The 23,297-nt window shown below is 47.4% G+C and overlaps 1 protein-coding gene and 1 long non-coding RNA gene across 2 annotated transcripts in view; one reads left to right on the top strand and one right to left on the bottom strand.

Annotated features, from left to right (window-relative positions):
• LOC140460747 (uncharacterized) overlaps positions 1-23,297 on the top strand; it is a 175,083-nt gene that overhangs the window by 147,586 nt on the left and 4,200 nt on the right. The gene's annotated exons all lie outside the window — the stretch shown is intronic.
• LOC140460821 (uncharacterized) lies at positions 1,275-6,961 on the bottom strand. The gene is made up of 2 exons (XR_011954361.1): positions 6,820-6,961; positions 1,275-2,523 (listed from the first exon to the last, which is right to left on the bottom strand). It is a non-coding gene; the product is annotated as an uncharacterized lncRNA (long non-coding RNA).

Raw genomic sequence — 23,297 nt, 5'->3', positions numbered from 1 at the left:
ACATCACCACTCAACCTCCTGCACTTCAGTGAAAAGTGTCCCAGTCTCTCCTTATAACTCAAACCCTCCAGTCCTGGCAATGTCCTGGTAAATCTTTATTAAACCCTCTCTAATAGTATTCTTCCTATTACAGGACCACCAGAACTGTACTCAGTACTCTCCAAGTGGCCTCACCAACATCCTGTAGAACCTCAACATGATGTCCCAACCCCGATACTCAATGGGGTGAACAATGAAGGCAAGTGTGCTAAACACCTTCTTGACCACCCTGTCTCCCAGTGATGCAGCTATGCACCTGAATCCTCCCATGTCTCTGTTCTCCAACAAGACTCAAGGCCCTACCACTACCTGTATAGGTCCACCCTTCCTTGTTTCAGCAAAATGCAACCCCTTGCTTTTATTCATACCTCTCTCATACATATACACACACATACACCCCCCAACACTCTCACAGGCTTATACTCTTTACCAAGCATGCACACAAACTCACATGCACACACACAAATAACTCTAAGAAGTGAATTTGAATTGGCAGAATTATTTGCAGATACATTCTACTTTGCTCAAAATGTGCAGAAACTGCAGGCAGTCAATCTGTGTAATATTTTATAAATTCCTACTTTGGAAATAGAACCAGTCTGATCCAAGATTGGGGTATGACAGGCTCGAACCTCACACCTTTAATGCATTGTCTGAGCTGTCAGCCTTTTTAAAAATAAAACCTTAAGTCATCTCAAGAACGTAGCTTAAAAGATGTTCTGGGATTTACATATTAATGAACCAAAACCTGCAATCCATTCTCAAAGATAGAAGACTTAACAGCAATCTAGGTTTGTTCAATATATCCGATCAGTTGCATGACACTGTGAGCTTTTGCTATCAATTCTGTGTCTTTTGATCGGGCTCCACAGCTACCCGGTGAAGGAGCAGCGCTCCGAAAGCTAGTGCTTCCAAATAAACCTGTTGGACTATAACCTGGTGTTGTGCGATTTTTAACTTCATCCAGGCCAGTCCCCCACTGGCTCCTCCACCTCGTTTCCATTGAACACAGCCCACACCTCCCGATGCTGCCAGGAAACTTTACAATGACGAGGAAATGATGCACTCTACAATCCTGAAAAACTTACAATTTCGAATGATACTGGCTCCTCATTCACTGCTCCATCTGATACACGACATTGGAAGCTTAGTGCAGGAGGCTGAAAGAACTGATCAGCTTTAAAACAAAAACCGCTTGGAGCTCAAAGCTTTCAATGAGAGTCTGAGCCAGGGGGTAAATTCAGGTAACCTTTATTGCGACCCAACTTTGTTACAGCTTCAGACCCCCTCCTGCAAAAAGGCAGAGAAAAAGTAGCTGCTTTTTAAACAGCTCAAGGTCAAAGTACATACACTCCACCCCCCACCCCCACGTTCTTTACTATTGGTTAGCACCCAGTCGCCCCTTTGTAATTGGATCCTTGGTACAGCTGTAACCAGGAGGATGTGTTGCCTCCTCACTCAGCAATTTCAATCCATACTCTGTCTCCAAGTAAGTTTCTCCCCTCTCATTTGCCGAGCGAGGAGGGGTGGGGCAGTGTAGATTCAACCACACTGCTGTAGACCTGGAGTCATGTGTCGGCCAGACCGGGTAAAGGATGCAACTTGGCCATCACAGTTTCAATTCCCCTCCAGGTGAACTCGCTGGTGCCTCCGCAGGGTGGAGGAGCAGGTGTAAGCCTTCTTGCACTGACAGCAGGTGAACGGCCTCTCCCCTGTGTGGACCCGCCGGTGGGTCAGCAGGGTGGAGACCTGGGTAAAGCACTTCCCGCACTCTGGGCAGCGGAAGGGCCTCTCCCCTGTGTGGACCCGTCGGTGGGTCAGCAGGGCAGAGGAATTACTGAAGGCCTTCCTGCACTTGGGGCAGCTGAAGGGCCTCTCCCCCGTGTGGACCTGCTGATGCCTCAGCAGGTTGGAGGAATTGCTGAAGGCCTTTCCGCACTCGGGGCAGGGGAACGGCCTCTCCCCGGTGTGGCTGCGCCAATGAGAGTCCAGGGTAGATGGGAAACAGAAGCTTTTCCCGCAGTCATCACACTTCCATCGTTTCTCCAAAAGGTGGGATTCCTCGGGTTTCTCCATGGCCAACGCTTCAGTTACACACAAACACGCATACAGCCCCACACTGCCGTCAATTCCTCTTCCCAGGCCGTATAACTGTTTCAGGCTCCACACTCAGTGCGCTGCAACAGTAGGGTCTCTCATCCAGTCCCACTGACGCTGAAAATGTACCCAAACAGGAACCAAAAAGCTTTGCTCCTTCTCACAGAATCATAGTTGAAAACCGTTGCGGTCCGAATGCACTGAGTGACTGTCAGACATTGACTCAAAGTGAGGACTGCAGACGCTGGAGAGTCAGGGCCGAAATGTGTGGCATTGGAAAAATCACAGCAGGTCAGGCAGCATCCGAGGAACAGGAGAGTCAACGTTTCGGGCATAAGCCCTTCATTTGTTGATTTTGAATCTTCTGACTTCAGATTTTCAAATACTCTGCAAAAAGAGATTACAAAAGTCATTACTATCAGTGGAGGATAGAAATTCAGAACAAGCAATTCTACTTTCTGTGGAATATTCTATTGTTGTTCCACAAAATTGAAAGCACCATCCCACTCTCCCTTCCCCTCTGTTCTCACTCTGATCTAACTAATTCCCCTGAAGGTGCTGATTCAGGATCTTACAGGGGCAGAAAAAGCAAAAACATCAAGACTGACATCTCTGAATTTTGGATACCTCCACCTGAAAGTTAATATCTTTCACAATACTGGGATACTGCTGAGAGTGAGCAGGTCTGATTTTGGGAAGCAAAAATAAAGTGTCAATTCAGGGTGAACCTGCAATGCAGCTTCTTGAGGAAGGACCAGACACAAAATGGTTAATGACCCCGAGAAGGTGGGAGCAAAATGAGACATCAACGCATTAACACCAACACACTTCAGTCAAACTCTTCTGCTCCCAATCAGGGCAAAACATGCTCTGAAAGTCCAGCCTTCACAACCACACTTCTGCTTTCACTGAAGACAATTAGAGTCACACAGCACGGAAACAGACCCTTTGGCCCAACCTGCCCAGATATCCTAAATTAATCTAGTCACGTTTGCCATCACTTGGCCCCTATATGGGCCGGGTGCTGACAGCTGGGACTAAATTGGGTTGGCTCTCTTGTCAGCAAAGACGAGTTGGATCGAAGGGTCTGTTTCTGTGCTGTACATCTCTATGACTCCAGTCACATTTACCATCACTTGGCCCTGACCCATCTGAACCCTTTGTATTCATACACCCATCCAGATGCCTTTTAACTGTTGGAATTCTACCAGCCCCCACCACTTCCTCTGGCAGCTCATTCCATAAAAGCACCACCCTCTTCATGATAAAGCTGCCCCTGAGGTCTCTTTTCCATCTCCCCCCGCCCTCACCCTGAACCTATGACCCTCCAGTTTGGGACTCTCCCATCCCAAGGGAAAGACCTTGTCCATTTACCCTATCCATACCCCTCATGATTTTATAAAAATCTCAGACTCTGGCGCGATGGGGAAAACAGCTCCACCCCATCCTTCTGTCCCTCCTCACCCGGGTAATTAAGACACATACCTGAGTTTGCAGAGGCTGCTGCCTCCTTGGATTCACTCCAGTTGGCACAAGTGAACAGATTCCCCCCACACACTCCCAGGATGAAGAATTGCTGAGAGGGAGGGAGTCTCATGCAAACTGACAGGGCCACTTCCGCGTTGTGACACCTTCAATGGGTCAGGGGTGGGGTAGGGAATGGGAAAAGGGGCGAGAGGAAGGGGTGGGGCGATACCGGCCAGCTGGCTAGCCTGCACTGCCCTGCACAGTTTGCAGGAATTCCTTCCCTTCACAGGATCCCCACAGTGTGGAAGTAGGCCACTCGGCCCGACGAGTCCACACTGACCCTCCAAAGGGTAATCCACCCACATCCATTCCCCTACACCTGTTGCTCTACTCCCTGACTATCACACCTAACCTGCACATCCCTGGGCACTATGGGTAATTTAGCATAGCAATTTCTCCCCCTAAACTGGACAAAGTTAAAAATCACAACACCGCGTTATACTCCAACAGGTTTATTTAGAAGCACTAGCTTTTGAAGCACTGTTCCTTCATCAAGTGGTTCTGGAGAATAAAATAATAAGACAAAGAATTTATAGAAAAACATGACAGTGTCCTGTCACTGAAATGATCCATTGAACAAACCTGGATTGTTAAGGCTTTCATCTTTACAAATGGGTTGTAGGTATCATTAATATGCAAATCCCAGAACTTCCTGGAAAGCACCTTATCAAGCGAACTTGAAGTTTTATAACAAAAAGTAACATTTGAGCTCAGCTCTGCAAATGTGCATTCACTCCCGTGAATGTGTGTGTGTGTGTGTGTGTGTGTGTGTGTGTGTGTGTGTATGAGAGATCTTGTATGTGCGCATCTTGTATATCCCTCTGTCTATTTGAGAACATGTGCCTTACTTCTGTTGGTAGAAATATTGTTGTTAATCATAGCTGGGTTCTCAGAGTTAGATGTAAGGGAGAGAGAATTGCTCAAGTAGGATAGTATAAGAATCCTGGGAGAGCCCCATTTGTGGTTGACTTTCTCATGAACAAACATTAAACACGAGCACCTCGTCATTTCGAATTTGGTTTCCTTTTTCTTGTGAGATCCCCTGCTGTGATTACACTGTGCCTGGGTGGCTGACAGACTGGGAGATGGTGGGTTGGGGCTTGATTGACTGAATGCTTTATTGTTCCAGAAGGTGAAAAAGGGGACAAAACTTCAGCAGAAATCCAGCAGAGCTGAGCACAGACCGACATCATACTCCTTGGGGACAGGGAGATCAACAGAGGACAGAGAAACCAGGCCCTAAAACCCGAGCTGACATCAGACTACCATGTGATCAGTGCTTTGATGAGCAGTGCCAACCCTCTACCTTTACCAAGCTTCCCATTAGACAACACCCTCAATATACAGAATCTAATCCTTGCCATCCTAAAGCCATGTCTCTGTAAGGAGTCTCAGACCATAACTATTCACTTCAATGTGTGCAGTTAATTCATTCAATTTTGTTACAATGCAGCACACATTCAGACTCACCGTTTCAGTTTTTGTGATCTTTAGAATCCAGTTTTGATTGCTGGTACATTTACTCTCCTTGTCCCTTTCTCTGATGTTCATTTTCCACATCACCTCACTGCTCACCGGCCTTGATTTGGATTGGCCATGCTAAATTGCCTATAATGATGACGGATGTGCAGGTTAGGTGGGTTAGCCGTGGGAAATGCAGGGTTACAGTTACACAGTGATAGAAGCAGGAGAAGCCATTTGGCCCATCCAACCTGTTCCGGCATTCATTAAGATCATGGCTGATCTATTCATCATCTGAGATCCTCCTCCTTGCATTGTCCCAACTACCTTTAATTCCCGTACCATGCAAAAACCCATCCAACTGTGTCTTGAATATACTTAATGAAGCTGCCTCCACTGCTTCCTGGGGCAGAGAATTCCATAGATTCACTAGACTCCAGGAAAAGCAGTTCCTCCTCATCCCTGTCCTAAATTTACTCCTCCTAATCTTGAGTCTGGTTTCATTCACCAGCAGAAATGACTCAATAGGTAGGGCTTCATCCTCACAGTGCAACGAATTCCCACTTTGCACCAAAACCTCGGATTTACTCACTCACTCAGTTGCTGTCTCACAAATGCAAGATTTCATTGTAACTTCTTCTGCTCCCATTAAGGGCAAACATCTTTGAAAGCTCCTCTTAAACTCCAACCTTCACAATCACCCTTCTGCTCTCCCCGAAGATGATTAGAGTCATACAGCACAGAATCAGACCCTTTGTCCATCCACACATCATTCCTGATGAAGTGCTCGGGACCGAAATGTCAACTCTCAAGGTCCTCAGATGTTGCCTGACCTACTGCCTTTTTCTAGCACCACACTTTGCCTCTGATCTCCAGCATCTGCAGTTCTCACTTTCGCCACATCCCAAAGTATCACCATTTAAATAATACACTGTCTTTCTGCTATTTTTTTCCGTAGCAAAGGCTATAAGTTCACATTGAGATACTGCATTTGCCACGTGTTTGTAAATTGTGGTCTTCTCGACTTCGGGGAGACTGAGCGTAAACTTGGGGAACGGATTGGTGAGCATCACAGCCGGGTCCATAGAGGCTGACCAGACCTCCCAGTCACCATCGATTTTAATTCCCCTTCCCACTCCCTTTCTGACAAGAACATCATAGGCTTCCTCTATTGCCACAACGAACCAAACTGCAAATTAGGGAACAAACCCCATCTTCCACCCGGGCAGCCTACAGCCTGCAGGACCCAACATCGAGTTCTCCAATTTCAAATAACCTCCCTTTCCATCCCCCGACTCCCTTCTCAGCCCCGTGCCCCTCACTCCCACTCCTTCCTGTCACCAACCTGATTTCTTCCACCCAATGATTAATTAGGCCGGACCCTCTCCCTATCTTCACCTATCCCCACTTTAGCCCCAGCCCCAGCCCCAGCCCCAGCCCCAGCCCCAGTCCTGAAGAAGGGTTACACCCGAAATATCGACTTCTACACCTCTTGATGCTGCCTGATTTGCTGTGTCCTTCCAGCCTCCTGTCTGTCTATTTTGCCAATTGAGACACATACCTCGATCACTTTTCCATAGTCCGTCCAATCCCGGGGTTAAATCCCTTTCCTTTCAGTTGGTGTAAGTCAACAATTGGACTCCGGAAAGAAGTAGAAATGGCAAAGGGGGCGAGAAAAGAGAGTGCCGTACTCACAGATCTGAGACAGAGGAAGGAATTTGCGGTCTGAGTGAAGCTCAATGTCGATTCAGAAAGAGAGGAGCAGGAGGAGCAGCTTCAGAAACTCATGGTCCAACTTCCGCATTCAGACAATGGGGTGGCTCTGATTGGCAGGAGGACCAGTTTTTGTTTGGTCCTCCACGGTCCCCTATTGGACTATGAAAGGAAGGTCGCGCGCCCTTTTTTTTGCGGAAAGCGATGAGCATGCCCAGTGTTTAGCTGACACCATTGGGCATGTGCACTGCGTTACTGACACCGGGAAACATGCGCAGTATGCTCACTAGGGGTGCTGGTGTTCCTGTCAGATTTTAAGAGTCCAAATGCCAATAGGACAAAAAAGGGGTCGAGCTACAATTTGTTTTTCCCTGTGATTCGACATTGTATTGTTTTTGCATTCTGTCTGGCTGCTCAACTTTTGTATGTCTTTTCCCCACGTTTCGCAAGTCCAGATATGGAGGGCACGGGTTTAGAGTGAGAGGGGAAAGATTTCTGAGGGGCAACCTTTTTGCACAGACGCTGGTTTCATCACCAGGTAATTAAACGTCTGGATATCAAACCTACAGCTCAGCGAGCAAACCTACACCTTAAACCTCAACCTGAGCTACAAACCTTGCAAAAATCATTTTAGGTATTCTCAATTTAGAAGATCAGCCATTTCTCACCCCTCCCGACTCCCAGGTAGAGTCATTACTATCCATTATCTCCCTCTCTCTCTCTCTGTCCTTTGAAGGACTTGATACAGCGGTCAAAGATGGTTCGAGGCTCGAGAAAGGACGGGTGTGGTGGGGGCTGGGGAGAAAAGAGACAGAATGGATGGGGGACAGAGAGAGAGAAAATGGACGGGGGGCAGAGGGTGGGGGTAGAGAGAGAGAATGAGTGGGGTTGATAGAGAAATTGAACGGAGGAGAGAGAGAGTGGGCGTGGCGGAGAAGTGGGAGATGGCACAGGGCAGGGTGATACTAGGCACACAGACACACAAGATGGTCACTGGATCACAATATGGAGAGAAACAGCAGAGCAGATACAGACATTGCCTGGGGCCACCAGAATGTTAGCACAATGGACTCACAACCCAGGTGATTAGTTTAAGGCGGGTGGGGGAGAGAATATTCATGAGTAATGAACACTGCCCGCCGAAGTGTCTGGGTCCAGCCAACACCTCTTATAGAAGTGCCAACAGCATGATACAGACTCAATACCAAATGCTAATAGCCAGGGCTGCAGGAATCCTCCTTCTCAGGGAGAGCAATTAGCGCCCATTACAACAACAATGGATTTCCATGGAGACATTGAAATGGACAATGTCTGCACTGAAACTGACAACGACTGTGTGGAAATTAACAAAGGTTGTGTGGGAACAGACAATGATTGTATCAACTATCAACGATTCTGCAAGGATTACCATAAACAAATCATGTTACAAAGACAATAATCTCATCCCTGACCGATTGTATCACAAAATGTATAAAAGTTTCTTGACGTGTGCTCCGGGTCGAGAGAAGTCTCGGAGCTGACACTGTGCTGTTGGTGTCTTTCTCTCCCCGGAATTTCCTTGTGCAATAAACTTTGTCATTGAACCCCAATTCTGACTCTGAGCCTGGTGTTTTTCCCCACAACAGGGGAGAGAGAATGACGCGGGGGGTGGCAAATAGTGGGATGAGCGAGAGAGATTGGATGGTGGGGGCTGGAAGAATGGACATGGGACAGCGGGTGGGGTGAGAGAGAATAGATGGGGGCAGAGGGTGGGGTGGAGAGAGAATAGATGGGGGCAGGGGGTGGGGTGGAGAGAGGAGAGATGGGGGCAGAGGGTGGGGTGGAGAGAGAATAGATGGGGGCAGAGGGTGGGGTGGAGAGAGAATAGATGGGGCAGGGGGTGGGGTGGAGAGAGAATAGATGGGGGCAGGGGGTGGGGTGGAGAGAGAATAGATGGAGGCAGGGGGTGGGGTGGAGAGAGAATAGATGGGGGCAGAGGGTGGGGTGGAGAGAGAATAGATGGGGGCAGAGGGTGGGGTGGAGAGAGGAGAGATGGGGGCAGGGGGTGGGGTGGAGAGAGAATAGATGGGGGGGCAGGGGGTGGGGTGGAGAGAGAATAGATGGGGTGCAGAGGGTGGGGTGGAGAGAGAATAGATGGGGGGCAGAGGGTGGGGTGGAGAGAGGAGAGATGGGGGCAGGGGGTGGGGTGGAGAGAGAATAGATAGGGGCAGGGGGTGGGGTGGAGAGAGGAGAGATGGGGGCAGGGGGTGGGGTGGAGAGAGGAGAGATGGGGGCAGAGGGTGGGGTGGAGAGAGAATAGATGGGGCAGGGGGTGGGGTGGAGAGAGAATAGATGGGGGCAGGGGGTGGGGTGGAGAGAGAATAGATGGAGGCAGGGGGTGGGGTGGAGAGAGAATAGATGGGGGGCAGAGGGTGGGGTGGAGAGAGAATAGATGGGGGCAGAGGGTGGGGTGGAGAGAGGAGAGATGGGGGCAGGGGGTGGGGTGGAGAGAGAATAGATGGGGGGGTGGGGTGGAGAGAGAATAGATGGGGTGCAGAGGGTGGGGTGGAGAGAGAATAGATGGGGGGCAGAGGGTGGGGTGGAGAGAGGAGAGATGGGGGCAGGGGGTGGAGTGGAGAGAGAATAGATGGGGGGGCAGGGGGTGGGGTGGAGAGAGAATAGATGGGGGCAGGGGATGGGGTGGAGAGAGGAGAGATGGGGGGGCAGGGGGTGGGGTGGAGAGAGGAGAGATGGGGGCAGGGGGTGGGGTGGAGCGAGAATAGATGGGGGCAGGGGATGGGGTGGAGAGAGGAGAGATGGGGGGGCAGGGGGTGGGGTGGAGAGAGAATAGATGGGGGCAGGGGGTGGGGTGGAGAGAGAATAGATGGGGGCAGGGGGTGGGGTGGAGAGAGAATAGATGGGGGCAGGGGGTGGGGTGGAGAGAGGAGAGATGGGGGAAGGGGGTGGGGTGGAGAGAGGAGAGATGGGGGAAGGGGGTGGGGTGAGAGAGAGAATAGATGGGGGGGCAGGGGGTGGGGTGGAGAGAGAATAGATGGGGGCAGGGGGTGGGGTGGAGAGAGAATAGATGGGGGCAGAGGGTGGGGTGGAGCGAGAATAGATGGGGGCAGGGGGTGGGGTGGAGAGGGAGGAGAGATGGGGGCAGGGGATGGGGTGGAGAGAGGAGAGATGGGGGGCAGGGGGTGGGTGGAGCGAGGAGAGATGGGGGCAGAGGTTTGATAGAAGGACTAGTCAGGAGGCAGAGGGTGGGGAAAGGAACGACAGGGGTGCAGAGGGTTGCGTGAGAGAGAATGGACAGGGTGTTCGGATTATAGAGGGAGAATAGAAAAGAAGCTGGGAGTGAAAAGAGAATGGACAGAGAGAGAGAATGTCGGGGGGAATGGACAGTGGGTGGAATGGACAGGGGGAGCTGTGGGTGTCAGGGGGAATGGACAAGGGGGAGCTGCGTGGTTAGCATTGCTGCCCCACAGCATCAGGGTGCTAGTTTTGATTCCAGCCTCGGGCGATTGCCTGTGTGGAGTTTGCACATTCTCCCTGTATCTGCATGGGTTTCCTCTGGGTGCTGCAGTTTCCACCCACAGTCCAAAGATGTGCAGGTCAGGCGAATTAGCCATGCTAAGTTGCCCATGGTGTTAGGTGCATTAGCCAGGGGTAAATGGGTCTGGGTGGGTTACTTTTCAGAGGGTCGGTGTGGACGGGGTAGGCCAAAAAGCCTGTTTCCACACTATAGGGAATCGAATCAAAAAGAGGGGTGTCTCATATGTATTCCTTCAATTAGTTTTGAAATATTATTTGTGTGTCATAATTGTTAAGGTATACCTGGCATAAAGAGAGATGGTTTTGGTTGTTGGAGGTCAGTCATCTCAGTTCCAGGACGTCTCTGCAGGAATTCATAGGATAGTGTCTGAGGCTCAACCATCTTCATCATAAGGTCAGAGGTGGTGATATTCACCAATAATTGCACAATGTTCGGCACGATTCACAACTCCTCACAAACTGAAGCAGTTCAGTTTGAAATGCAACAAGATCTTAACAATATCCAATGGGCTCAGGAGTGGCAAGTAACATATATGCCATGCCAATGACAAACAATGACTCATCCCCAAAAGAGATAATCTGACCACTGCCCCGTGATATTCAACAGTGTTACTGTCACTAAACACCCCACTATCAACGTTCTTGGGGTTTACCATTGACCAGAAACTCAGCTAGACTAATCACAGACACAATGGCAACAAGAGCAGGCAACAGGTCAGGAATACTATGGCGAGTAACTCGCCTCCTGACTCCCCAAACTCTGTCCATCTTCTACAAGGCACAAGTCAGCAGTGTAATGGAATACTCTCCCACCAGCTTGGATGGGTGCAGCTTCAACAGCATCTAAAAAGCTTGATACCATCCAGGACAAAGTCGCCTGCTTGATTGGCACCATCTCCACAGACATCCACTCCCTCTGTCCCATTGTTCAGAAGCAGGAATGTGTACGATCTACAAGATGCAACACAGAAATTCACCAAAGATACTTAGAAAATACCTTCCAAACCAACAACCACTTCCATCTACAAGGACCAAGGCAACAGATGCTTGGGAACACAACCTGTTGACTTGGAAACACATTGCTGTTCCTTCAATGTTGCTGGGTCTAAATCCTGGAATTCTCTCCCTCAGGACATTGTAGGTCACCGTACAGCGTGTGGACCACAGAAGGTCACCATCACCTTCTCAAGGGGAACTAAATGCTGGCCAGCCAGCGAAGCCCATGTAACACGAATAATTTTTAATAAATGATTGAAACGGAGGGTTGGAACCTGCAAACTAAACAAAAATCAACTTTCAGGTGGAACAGACGTCAGGCTTTGATTCGGTCCTTATTTGAGGACAGATAAAGAGCGATATACTGACACTGAACTGGAAATAGAGAGTTAAACACCTGTAGTGTTTCACTCAGTCTATCAATTGAAAATCGATTAAAGATTAGCTCTTGACGTGTTCGTCATTAACACATAAAAAAGGACGGTTAAGAAGGCATATGGGACACTGGCTTTCATCTCTGTAATGGCTAATGTAGTACCCACAATCCCATGCGGTCCAGACACCGCTCTATTGGCCGTGAGCAGTGTTCATAGTGCGCATGTGTGAGATTGTAATGGGACCCCTCCCCTTGTCGTTCTGATGGACGGGGAGACCAATCTTTGGGAAACCCTCTAGGACCGGAAGGGGCCTGGTCCTCCTGCCAATCAGAACCTCCGCCACTGTCTGAATGCGGAAGGTCGACCATGAGCTTCTGAAGTTGCTGTTGCTCCTCTCTCTCTGAATGAAGATTGAGCTTCAGTCCAGACTGTAACTTCCTTCCTCTGTTTAACATCTGGGAGGACCGCACTCTCTTTTCTCGCCCTCTTTCCCATTTCTTTTCTCATCCTTGGGTTCAGCTGTTGGTTTGTAGGAGCTGAGGGGAAAAAGAAAGTCAATCGAGGTGAAGGGACAGACTCTGGGAAAGGTTGGTCTAGATCTGTGCCTGTTAATGTTTGACAGGCTTTGTTTCCTGAGCTTGAGACATTTACTTGTCTGGCAAAAAAGGATGGTGTCTTGATCCATGTTGGGAATGGAAGTGGATTATGCTGTGGGTAACTTGCTCGTAGTAGTCCAATAAGCATTAGGTAAGTAATCATGACACACAAACCTTGGGTTATTGACTGTTTATTCGGAGCTCACGGGGAGAGCCAAGTCGACCTTATGGTCACAAGTCACTCTGACGAGAAACAGAGAGTTGTATGATTATATAGGTTACAATCATTTAACAATTAGCAAACTGTTAATTGCAGGAATTTGAGCAACCTAAGTCACTTTGCCCAGCAACGCAGTGTCTGGACAGTATTGGTTAGTAGCTGATAAGTATACAATAGGTCCTTGCAAAGAGAAGGATACTTCCATGCAAGACAAGAATTTGTTTATCAGGTAACAGTACAGCTGCAAGGCCGAGTGTCTCTGTTGAGTCTGGGAATTAAGGGTAGTTGGGACAATGCAGGGAAGAGGAGCTCAGACAGTGGATAGATCAGCCCTGATCGTAATGAATGGTGGAGCAGGCTGGAAGGGCCAAATGGCCTACTCCTGCTTCTATTACTATGAAACTATAACCCCGCATTGCCCATGGCTAACCCACCTAACCTGCACATCCCTGGGCACTGTGGGCAATTTAGCATGGCCAATCCAAATCAAGGCCAGTGAGCAATGTAGTGATGTGGAAAATGAACACCAGAGAACAATAGAAAGGGACAAGGAGAGTAAATATACCAGCAATCAAAACTGGATTCTAAAGATCACAAAAATTGAAATGATACATGGTGAATCTGAATGTGTGCCACATTGTAACAAAAGTGAATGAATTAACTGCACTCATTGAAGTGAATAACTATGGTCTGAGACTCCTTACAGAGACATGGCTTCAGGATGGCAAGAATTGGATCCTGAATATTGAGGGGGGAGTCAGATGGGGAGCGAGGTAAAGGCAGAGATGGTTGGCACTGCTAATCAAAGCACTGATCACAGGGTAGTCTGGTGTCAGCTTGGGTTTCAGGCCCTGATTTCTCTGTCCTCTGATCTCCCTGTTCCCACAGAGTAAGATGTCGGTCTATCCTCACCTTTGCTGGACTTCTGCTGAAGCTTTCACGCCTCTTTGACAGCTTCCAGAACAAGAAAACATTCAGTCAATCGAAAGCCAACCTACAATCTCAGCCTGTCACCATTCCAGAGACAGAGGGTAGTCACAGCAGGGAATCAAACAAGAAAAATGAAACAAAATCAGAAATAAATAAATGCTTAATGTTTGTCCATTCGGAAGTAAACCAGAAATAGGGCTGTCCCAGGATTCTGATAGTGCCGTACTTGAGGAATTCTCTCTCCCTTCGATGTAACTATTAGTACTGTTGGAGCAAAGTAACTCGTGTGTCAAATCGTTTAAAGTAAAGTAGTCAGGAGAGGAGACCTTGAGCAATTAACTAGCTTTATTCGTTGCCATTGGGGAATACCTCTTAGTTCAAAATAAAGTCTGACGTATTCCAATAAAATACAGAATGTTACAAGTTTTATGTAAAACACAAGCCCCACTCTCCATTAATTATGCAACTGAGGGGCAGTCGTAAGGTTCACATACATTCTCCGGACCTACATTTCTTCATGTCTACAAAACTGAATGTTATCTGATACTGCAGGTTCAGCTCGGCTCTAATTACTGATAAGGGGCAGAGAGAACCAATCCATCATTCTATGAAGCAGCACAGTCTAATGGCCTGAGGAGCAGAGACAGCCTGCAGCTGCAAGGTCAGGCTATCAAAACAGAATTCCTTAGCCAGGGCTCAGACAGCATTCTGTTAACAGGCTACATTTTACTGCAAACATTGCTTTGTGACAATATGGCTTCCATGCAGTTTTGTCAATTTTGATCACATTCTCCCACAATCCCTCCTTTTTTATTAAAAAGAGGAGATTGGGGGTGTCAGCAAAAGGGGGATTATACCCAGAGCCAGGGGGATTGTCAGGGGTTGGTGCCTGGAGATCGGACTGATAGTCCTCAGGTTCAGTAAGGACAGGGGCAGAAGGCGCCAGGGATTGGGAATCATCATCAGGGGTTTCATCGGGAATGGGAAATCTCGGCATCTGGGAGATCGCTGGAGAGGAGGGCCGCAACAGTGAACTGAGCCGAGCACAGGATTGTCTGCGGGGTGACTTTGATTTCCAGTCGAGCAGTTCCAAAGGCAGGGGAAAGAAAGCTGCAAGTTGCTCAAACACCATAAGGGCTCGCTTGGTACGAGTTCAGGATGGATGGGGATATGGGCACATACCTAGCAGCTAGAGTGGTTGACCTTCTGTGCATAAAAAAAAGTATTAAACTGTAATTCCTGTTTATTAGAGGTTATCAGGCCCAATCAAACATAGTTAGTGAAAGAAAGATAAGGAAGAGTGCAGTGAAAGGCAGAATGATCAGGCTGAACCATTCACGATGAAGACTGAAGATGTGTCTCTGACGGGGGTCTTCTGGTGTTCCTCCAGGAGGTGGCGCTCGTTTTCATTGTGTTGTGTGTGTGTCCATGCGGCCTCCCCATGACCTTGACTGTTGACCGGGGAACCCCAGCAGGGACTAGGAACGGGCCTTTCCATCTCAGCCCCAATATGCCCCGGTCCTAATGCTGAGGCTTGGCCTTCCCGTGAATGTAAACTCTGAAGAGTTTTGGTTCACTGATGCAATTATTTCCCACTTGTCCAACACGAGAGTGTCCGCTGTTTCAGCCATTGGGGTGGTTTTGATTCATCTACTAAATACATCTACTCTTATTAGACAATATTCATAACAATGTACGTGAGGTGATTCTATAAAAGCAAGTTGTCGACAGGGAAAAAGGCTGACCAGGCAAGGAGGTGGTTAACAAACACACTCTCTCTGCCTGCACCCCTCTCTCTCTCTGTGTAACACTCTTCAACTTTCTCCATGTCTCAGTTTGTCAGCTTTCATTTATTCCTTCCTTCCAAGGGTAATGAGGCACTCACATTCCAGAACAGCCCAAGTTAGGGAGTTGAGCCTCATAAATCCTGACACATTGCTGCTTAGCCAAGTGTGCAAACTCTCAATCCCTCTCAGCTGTTCCATTTGTAAATTGAACACTATTTCCAAAGCAAGTTGTTCATGTCTCTGCATGAGTCCACAACTCGGGGGAAGTACAACGGAGTCTTTCATAGTTGCCCCAATGTGTCCTGTATGTCGAATTCATTCAAGTCAGGACATCCTGAAGCGAGCGATTATACTTACTGCAGATTTCTACTCGCCATTTAAAACTAATATTGGGCACTCGAACAGATCGGGGGCATCTTGAAGGATGGCACGGACCTCAGTGTGGGTCTAGGGCTTATCAAATAGGGGTTCACCTCTCAAAACCCTGGGGCAAGCAAATTCATTATTACTAACTTTGTAAAGCACAAGTGCTCTCAGCAACATTACGTCCAGACGCTAGGACCCTGTTGAGTTCTCTGACTAGTATCTTGTGGCTGAGTAGGGAGAATTGTATCAACATTTCTAACAGCATTTTTGTCCCTGGCCAGCTTTCCTCTTTATTTTGGACACAACAAAAGCAGCAACCACCCTCTATATTTCATCTCTCAAAGGATATCGGCCGGTGACCTGAGAGGACCAGGGTATCTCCTGCCTGACTCGCCAACTGTGGGGGGTGGAAATAAAGCCCCATGTCAGGAAAGAATTTGTTTATCAGGAAGCAGTAAAGCTGCAAGGCCAACCGTCTCCACTGAGCCTGGGAAACACAAGCTTTAGCAAGCAGGCACTAAGCTGAGATTCAAAATGGTTTCCAGGCTTTAATATGTGACGAAATGGCTGACCCAAATCTAATAATTCTCCCACATCATCGCAGGGAATTAAACAAGAGAAATGAAACAAAATGAGAAATAAACACATGTTTGTGTTTACTGTATGTTTATGAGGAAGAAAACCAGAAGGAGGGATCTCACAGGTTTCTCCTCATGCCCAACTTGAGGAATTCTCTCTCTCGCTGACATTTAACTATTCGTATGCAGCTTGGATTTACATCACTAGAAATAAAGCATCTGTTATCAAATACGCATAGAGATAGACAGCACTGATGTAGACTTTTTCTCTCCCTCATGCACATACGCACACATAGAAGTCCATGCCAGTGAATGTGTATCTGCAGAATTATATTTGCTCAAAAAATGCAAAATCTGCAGGCACTCAATACGTGCAATATTTTGTGAATTCCACTTTGGAAATAGAATCAGTCTGACCCAAGATCGGGACACAGAAGACTCTGACCTCACACCTTTATTGCATTGTCTGAGCTGAGATGTCACATTTTGCTATGAAACTGTTAGAAACGAAAATCGCTTCTTAATAATCGCTCTAGACAAATTCAGGAAAACAAAGTTTTATTAGCAAGTCTGCAGAGTTGGGCACCCTTCTGAGTAAAAGGCGCGCTGAGGCTTACAAAGTTTCTCATTATATACAGCACAAGTCCCTCCCCTCCTTGGTTCTAACGAGCCATGAGGTTCACATTCTTAAACCGTTGTTATTCTCCAATTCGCACCCTTATCACAAAGTCTGCAACAAATGTCTCCAGACCCTCCCCTTCCTGGCTCTTAACGAGCCATGAGGTTCACATTCTTAAACCGTCATTATTCTCCAACTTGCATCCTTATCACAAAGTCTGCAATAAATGTCTCCAATGTTCCGAGAGGTGTTGTCTTTCTCCCCCTGTAGTCTTATCAGTCAAAGACTTATTCTTTGTCTGTGCTAGCGGTCTTATCAATCTGTAGCAGATGTCTCTCGAGTCGTTTCCCTGTCCTGCAGTCTTTATCAGTCAAGGACTCATCCTTCCCTGCCTGTGTTTATGGTTTCATCAATCAAGGGCCTGTTTGTTTTTACTCTGCTCACAAACTGCATGCACAATTTTAAACTATTCTACTTTTTAGTATACAAAATGTTTTAGAAAAGAAGCAAAAGTTTTGTCTTTTATTATAGATCAGTCTGTGGTCTAGGCACATCTTAAAGTTTGAACCGAAATTACCTCTCACACTTATCTTGGTCAGGCACATCTTAAAAAGAGAAAGGGTGGAATTGTGAGAGGCAATTTCGGTTCAAACAATTAAGATGTGCCTGAACCAACAGGCTGCTCTATAATAAAAGACAAGACTTTTGCTTCTTTTCTAAAACATTTTGTATACTCAAAAGTAGGATAATTTAAATTGTGCAAATGCTGACATTTTGTGAGCAGAGTAACTTCTTTTCTAAAACATTTTGTATACTCAAAAGTAGGATAATTTAAATTGTGCAAATGCTGACATTTTGTGAGCAGAGTAAAAACAAGTCCTTGATTGATGAAACCATTAACACAGACAGGGAAGAATGAGTCCTTGACTGATAAGACTGCAGGATAGAAAAACGACTCGAGAGACATCTGCTACAGATTGATAAGACCGCTAGCACAGACAGAGAAGAATAAGTCTTTGACTGATAAGACTACAGGGTAAAAAAACAACAACTCTGGAGACATTTGTTGCAGACTTTGTGATAAGGGTGCAAATTGGAGAATAATGACGGTTTAAGAATGTGAACCTCGTGGCTGGTTAGAGCCAAGGAGGGGAGGGACTTGTGCTGTATATAATGAGAAACTTTGTAAGCCTCGGGGCGCCTTTTTCTCAGAAGGGTGCCCAACTCTGCAGACTTGGAAATAAACCTTTGTTTTCCTGAATTTGTCTCGAGCGATTATTACGAAGCGATTTTCGTTTCTAACAATTCCTCAGGGTTCAATGTGGGGGAATGGGTGTGGGTGGGTGACCCTTGGGAGGGTCGGTGAGGCCGAGTGACCTGCTTCCACACTGTGGGGATTCTCTGAAGGGAGGGGGTTTGGAAAGTGAGTTGTCCTCCCCGTCTGCTGCTGGGGCCGCGCATGCGCGGTGCGGCGGCCCGCTGAAGGACTCGCCCCGCCTCCTGCACCGTCACGTTTCCTCGCCCCGCCCCTAGTTCCTTTGTGACGTCACAACGCGGAAGTGGCCCTGTCCGTTTCAATGTGAATCTCACTCTGTCTGGGCAACTCTTCATCCTGGGAGGGAGACAGAGATGGGAGGAGGGGAAATTGGTCACTTGTAGCAACTGGAGTGAATCCAGGGAGGGAGCAGACTCCGCAAACTCAGGTATGTGTCTTAGTTACCCGGGTGAGGAGGGACTGAAGGATAGAGATTGGGAAGGGGGAGGGCTGGATATCTTTTCTGTTTTGATGTTTAAAATGCACCCGATTCCCACCAGTAACTGCAACAGGTCCAAGTACAGAACATGCAATATTCCTCATTGCAGCTTCAAGCCGGTTTTGCATCCTCTGTTCTTGCTCCACTTTGGCTCCAGCACATTCAGCTTCTTTCCCTCATTCACATTCCCCCACCCCCCTCGTCCTGATGTTCCAAGCTGACCCGTGAAAGATCGGTTTGTCCCTCCATTCTTTCCCGGTGGCGCCCATTACTCTTGTCTATTTCTTGCCTTATCCGGCCTTGTGTGTGAACAAAGTGTTAGTGTATATCCTCTTTCACTGCCAGCTGCTTCCTTGTTTGCGAAAGCAACATTTCCTCCCATTTTTCGCCGACACTGAGCTTTCTAACCTCCTTGATTGTGTGTTTTTTGTTTTTGCAGAATCAGGAAATAGATGGTTATAACTGTTTGTACGAGCACATCTAGTTTAATCTACACCCCCTCCCCTCACAGCACCTTTATCTGTTTGTCTGTAACATTATTTGCAGGCACATTTCATGTATGCACATTGTAGCTAATACAAAAGCAATTATATATTTCCTTCACATAGCTTTCATTCTTGTTAACTCCACTGTTGGCTGAAACAATTATACCCTGATGTTAGTTCATTCACTTTGCAGAAGCAATTATGGTTGCAGAAGTAACAGTGCTTTACCTATATCCCACAGGGGTGACCCTACAACCTTGTATAAATAATGTGGGACATGGCGAGGGTAAACAGACAAGATCTTTGATCTGTGGTTGCTCATAGGTTTAGGGTGAGATTTAAAAGAAACCTAAGGAGAAACTCCTATGTACAGAGGGTGGTGTGTGTAAAGAATGAGCTGCCAGAGGAAGTGGTGGCTACAATTATAACCTTTTAAAGGGTATCTGGATGGGTATATGTTGGGAAACATTTAGAGGGACATGGGCCAAGTGCTGGCAAATGGGACTAGATTGATTTAGGATATCTGGTCAGCATGGACTGAAGGGACTGTTTCTCTGCTGTACATCTGTGATTCTGGCTTGCCACTAATGTTTGTCACGTCTGTATATTCAGGTTCTCCCTGGTGTTGGTGTTAATGCCTTGTTGTCTTATTTGCTCCCCACATCCTGGGGACATTAACCATTTCCTGTCTGGCTGTTCGGACTGCTAGTCCGGATCTTCGGATTTCTGGGATTGGTCAATAAACACACCTGGAAATGACTCTTTGTCAATCATACAAGCAATAGTTTATTCTTTGATACAGCCGGGCCGCTAGACTCTGATCAGCCCAGAAGGATTAGATTAGATTCTCAACAGTGTGGAAACAGGCCCTTCGGCCCAACCAGTCCACACCGACCCTCTGAAGAGTAGCCCACCCAGACCCATCTCCCTCTAACTAGTGCACCTAACATTACGGGCAGTTTAGCATGGCCAATTCACCAAACCTGCACATCTTTGAATTGTGGGAGGAAACCCACGCAGACACGGGGAGAATGTGCAAACTCCACAAAGCGTGTGGTGCAGCTTAGAGTCCGGGCGTACATAAAGGATCTCACAGGCAGAGCCCTTCTCACCACCAGCCAAGCCATGTCTTGGTGCTTGTTGGAAAGTTCTGACGATGAGGCATTCTGCCAAATGGCTTTGACAGTCTGCTCAGGGAACCGCTCGACAGGATCCACCCTCTCCTTTTCCCAAAGGGTCTCAAGAACACTACGTGCTGACCACTTCCTGATGGACTTGTGGTCAAAGGTGTTTTTCTTCATAAACTTCTCCATGAAGGACAGGTGATACGGAACGGTCCAACTACTCTGAGCGTTCCGCGGCAGTGAGACCAGGCCCATCCTTTGCAACACCTGGGGTAGGTAGAACCTCAGTAGGTAGTGACACTTGGTGTTTGCGTACTGGGGATCCACGCACAGCTTGATGCTGCCACACACACAGGGTGAGGGTGGCATTGTGTATTTTTCCCCCCGTTGCCCAGATCTTTGATCAGCGAGTCCCTTCGGACCCAATCCATCTCTGACCTCCATATAAATTGGAAGATTATGGGTGGCACAGTGGTTAGCACTGCTGCCTCACAGCGCCAGAGACCTGGGTTCAATTCCCGCCTCAGGCGACTGACTGTGTGGAGTTTGCACATTCTCCCCGAGTCTGCATGGGTTTCCTCCGGGTGCTCCGGTTTCCTCCCACAATACGAAAAAAAATTGTGCAGGTTCGGTGAATTGGCCATGCTAAATTGCCCGTAGTGTTAGGTGAGGCAGGTTGTGGGGGAGAGGGGGGGGGGACAGAGGGGAAGGAATGTGGGGCCTGTCCTGTCATAGTGACATTTTACACTCACTTTCCATCTGCTTTTACCGGCCCTTGTGCTGTTTACCCCCCTCACTGTCTGTTTAATCCTTGGGCTGTTTACCCCCCTCACTGTTACTTGTGCAATTGCTGAGGGTAGTGTGTAAATCCTAGTGAAGGAGATTATACACCAGCATGTATATGTTCCTCAGTTATTGAAGGGGCAGGACCTGTTGAGAATGGTTAGTAAATGTGGTGCACTAAGTCTTGTTAACATGGATATAGTTTATTATTTGGAAAAGTAGACTTTATTATTTAGTCACAGATGTACAGCACGGAGCCAGACCCATTCGGTCCAACCTGTCCATGCCAACCAGATATCCTAAATTAATCTAGTCCCCATTTGCCAGCACTTGGCTCCTATCCCTCTAATCCCTTCCTGTTCAAATATCCATTCAGATGTGTTTTAAAGGCTGTAATTATACCGGCTTCCACTACTTCCTCTGGCAGTTCATTCCATACATGCACCACCCTCTGTATGGAAAAGTTGCCCCTTAGGTACCTTTAATATCTTTCTGCTCTCACCCTAAACCTATGCCCTCTAGTTGTGAACCTCACCCCTACACTGACAAAAAGACATTTTAAAAAAGAGTGAGCAGCCAGACAAAATGCAAAAGCTATCCAGTCATTTCTGCTGGTGGCTGAGACTAGGCCTCAAGCTTTGGGGGGAGTAGGTTTAGGACCGAGATGAGGAGGAGGAAGTGAGGGCTGCTGGTTTTCCCAGAGAGTAGTGTATCTGCAGAATTCTCTGCCCGAGGAAGCAGGCTCCAAAATGCCCCGGTCCTAATTCTTCGACTTGACATACCCGTGACTGTAAACTTTGAAGTGTTTTGGTTAACTGATGCAAATATTTCCCACTTGTCCAACAATACAGTGTCAGCTGTTTCAGTCATTTGAGATGGTTTTGATTCATCTACTAAATTCATCTACTCTTATTAGACAATATTAATGACAATGTACACAAGGTGATACTATATATGCAAGTTGTAGACAAGTAAAAAAGACCGACCAGGCAAGGAAGTGGTTAACAAACACAGGGCATCCCTCTTAGAGTATGCACCTTGTTTGTTCACAAATTAAACACGCTTCAGATCTTTTCCTAGCTGTTTTCCCAAAATCTGGGTGCCACCAGGTTTGTGAGCGTGTACAATAATGTACATCATCAACTGAAATAGGCAGCAGCAAAGAGTGAACACAAACCAGTCCAGCAGGGGGCACCCATGTTTTGGTTTGAGTATTGAGGGAGTGCCCTTTTTGAGGCCACTGTGATATCAGTATCATACCCAGGCTAATGTGCATTGAAACCAGATTATGAAGTGTTAACTTTCCTGCAAACTTCTGCCTGTGTGTGTGTGTGTCTCTCTGTAACATTTTCCAACTTTCCTCATACCTGTTTGTCAGCTCTTGTTTATTTCTTCCTTCCAAGGCAAATGAAGCACACACTTTCCAGAACAGTCCAAATTAGGGAGTTGAGCCTCATAAATCCTGGCTATGACCCATAGCTGCTTAACCATGTGTGCAAACTCTCAATATCGGTCAGCCGTTCCATTTGCAAATCGAACACTGTTATCAAAGTAAGTTGTTCTGTCTCTGCATGAGTCCACAACCCAGTGAAATACAACGGAGTCTTTAATAGTTGCCCAATGTGTCCTGTGCCAAATTCATTCACGTCTGGATGTCCTGAAGCGAGCAATTATACTTCAGATTTCTACTACCCAATTAAAACTAATGTGGGACCCTCTAATGGATCGGGGGCATTTTATATAAATAATTATTCCCTCCGGTGTGGAAACGGGCCCTTCAGCCCAATAAGTCCACACTGACGCTCCGAAGAGCAACCCACCCAGACCCATTCCCCTACATTCACCCCTGACGAATGCACCTACACTACAGGGCAATTAAGCATGGCAAATTCACCTAACCTGCAATTCTTTGGACTGTGGGAGGAAACCCGCTCAGACACTGGGAGAACGTGCAAATGCCGCACAGTTGCCCGAAGTGGGAATTGAACCCAAATCACTCCAAAAGTTACTGCTTCCAAAAATAGATTAAGTCTTTTCCCTGGGGTCGGGGAGTCCAGAACTAGAGGGCATAGGTTTAGGGTGAGAGGGGAAAGATATAAAAGAGACCTAAGGGGAAACTTTTTCATGCAGAGGGTGGTACGTGTATGGAATGAGCTACCAGAGGAAGTGGTGGAGGCTGGTACAATTGCAACATTTAAAAGGCATTTGGATGAGTACATGAATAGGAAGGGTTTGGAGGGATATGGGCCAGGTGCTGGCAGATGGGTTTGGGTTGGGATATCTGGTCGGCATGGACAGGTTGGACCGAAGG

Source organism: Chiloscyllium punctatum, chromosome 36 (assembly GCF_047496795.1).
Source record: "Chiloscyllium punctatum isolate Juve2018m chromosome 36, sChiPun1.3, whole genome shotgun sequence".
Classification (NCBI taxonomy): domain Eukaryota; kingdom Metazoa; phylum Chordata; class Chondrichthyes; order Orectolobiformes; family Hemiscylliidae; genus Chiloscyllium; species Chiloscyllium punctatum.
Note: the sequence above shows the minus strand (reverse complement) of the source record. Positions and strands in the feature narration are given on the sequence as shown.